General features: G+C 39.9%; 1 protein-coding gene across 1 annotated transcript in view; it reads left to right on the top strand.

The window, feature by feature from the left end:
* Positions 1–2454, top strand: part of dclre1c (DNA cross-link repair 1C, PSO2 homolog (S. cerevisiae)) — a 20135-nt gene that overhangs the window by 16038 nt on the left and 1643 nt on the right. The gene's annotated exons all lie outside the window — the stretch shown is intronic.

Raw genomic sequence — 2454 nt, 5'->3', positions numbered from 1 at the left:
CATACTATAGTATGACTTCTAAACTGGTGTAAAATGACACATACTATAGTATGACTTCTAAACTGGTGTAAAACGACACATACTATAGTATGACTTCTAAAATGATGAAAAACGACACATACTATAGTATGACTTCTAAACTGATGAAAAAAGACACATACTATATAGTTTCCACATCCTCTCCTCTGATCCAACCGAAACAAGTTAAAATATATCAGGAGGAGGAGGAGACAGTTAAACAATGTTACATGTACTAATCAACATGAGTCTCTAGTCTTGTCTCTTACTTGTTTAGTTTGAAATGTTTAGATTAGGTTAATGCCTTGTTGCATGTTACATATTTATTTATGTCTTTGTTTTTCTTGTTCTGTTGTGTATCTGCACATTGTGTTGGATTGTTTTGCACATAATGTTCTGCGTTGCACCGTGATCCTGGAGAAACGCTGTTTCTTTTCAGTGTGTACTTGTACGTAGCTGAAATGACAATAAAACCTCTCTGACTCTGAAGGAGGAAGGGGCGTTAACGCCATCATCAAAATACAATCAGATGGAAATACTGTCAGACGATGTTCTTAAATAAATGCTTTGTGTTTTTGTTCATCTGTTATTTTCTCTGTCAGACTGTTCCTGTTTAAAGTTATAATGTTACCTGAGAAATAGAAATAAGCTCCTCCCTGCTGGCAGCCTAGCCTCTACTTTCAGCTGGCTCATGCGCCGGTAAAACAGAAAGGGAGCGGACCCACACGAAAACGTCTACGGTTTCTCCAATTAATAATTGAACAAAAAGTAAAGTTTAACCCTGTCTAAATGTTTTAAAGATGAAGGAAAAACAAAGCATCTGTGAATTTTACTGAAGCTTCCTTAAAGAAATAAAAGCAGTCTGAGGAGCTGAGATAACAAACTTTCTTCACGTGCTTGTTTTTCACGCACCTGTTCGGCGCACAGGAGCTGTGTTCTCCTTGTTCCAGGTCCGAGCCCGGGCTCTACTCAAAAACAGTCCAAAGTATTCAAAACAGGTAAAGTTTACAGGCTGTAAGCTCCAAACGACAGGTGTAAACTGCACCTGCGGAGAGAACCGCGTGAGGCACGGCGCTACGGAAACCTCTTTAGGACAAAAAGAATAGATGGCGGCTAAGTAAAGAAGGATGGGAAACTTAACTTTTACAAGTTTAAAACTTGTGCATGCCTCCAAAATATAAAAATAACTGATCATGATTATAAAATCGTTGATAAAACACAAAGTTAAGCCTATTATTATTATTACTCTTATTTTAACTGTAGTTTATTGTTGTCTGTACTTTATATGTTCTGTCTGGAACAGGTCTCTCTTGTAAATGAGTCCTCGTGGCTCAATGAGACTAACCTGTATAAATAAAGATTTAATTAAAATATATTATGGAAGCTTCCTGATCCATGCCCAATAATGCTGCTGATTATCTCATGCTGCTGATTATCTCATGCTGCTGATTATCTCATGCTGCTGATTATCTCATACCCATCTGCTCATGACAGGCTCATGTTCGGGCCGCTGTTGTTACACTGCATTGTTTTACATTCTTAGTGTTTAGCATATTTCTTACATCTTTTAGTGCACAGTTTGGCACTTGTTTAGCATTCGATCCTTGTATACTGTTTCTTTTTAAACTTTATATTTTGCTATTATTGGGTGCAACTGGGAGCCTGAGTACACCGTTTTGTTCCACCTCATGTTTCAGGACATCCTTGTAAAAGAGAGATGATCTCAATGATTGATTCCTGGTAAAATAAAGGTATGAATAAAAAAATACAAATAAATGTACCACGTGATGGAAACAACAATAAAGTTGTCTTGAATTGAATAATCATGTGAGAAAAATCTAACAAAGTGAAGTCAGGTCCTCTGGACCTTGAACCTGTGACTGCAGTCAACCTACTTCACACATGGGGGGCAACATGACAGGCAGAACCATGGGGGTGCTGTGGGGTGTCCAGCTTCTCCCATCGTTGCCAACCTGGCGTCCTTTTCAGGGACACCACCAAGTCATTGGTTCAGGTATGTTGACGACACCTGGGTTCAAATTAAATCTCAGGAAGTCCAACATTTTACTGACCACATCAACTCTGTGGATAAATACATCAAGTTCACACGAGAAGATGAAAAAAATGGCAGGTTGGTTTTCTTGGACTGTGAGGTCTCAGTCTCTGATAGAGGACATTTGCAAACTGAGGTGTACCGCAAACCCACCCACACAGACCAGTATTTGCAGTTTGACTCCCATCACCCTTTGGAGCACAAGTTAGGAGTCATCAGGACTCTGTATCACAGAGCAGACAGCGTCCCCACTAACTCAGGAGCCAGGCAGAAGGAGAAATCCCACACAAGACAGGCTCTAGAGCAATGTGGATATCCTAACTGGGCCTTCCTGAAAGAAGAAACCCAAACAGGACTCCAGTCAGCCAACAGGTGAAAAGGAG

Source organism: Nematolebias whitei, chromosome 22 (genome assembly GCF_014905685.2).
Source record: "Nematolebias whitei isolate Nwh7 chromosome 22, NemWhi1, whole genome shotgun sequence".
Taxonomy (NCBI): domain Eukaryota; kingdom Metazoa; phylum Chordata; class Actinopteri; order Cyprinodontiformes; family Rivulidae; genus Nematolebias; species Nematolebias whitei.
This window is presented reverse-complemented; position numbering and strand designations above follow the sequence as displayed.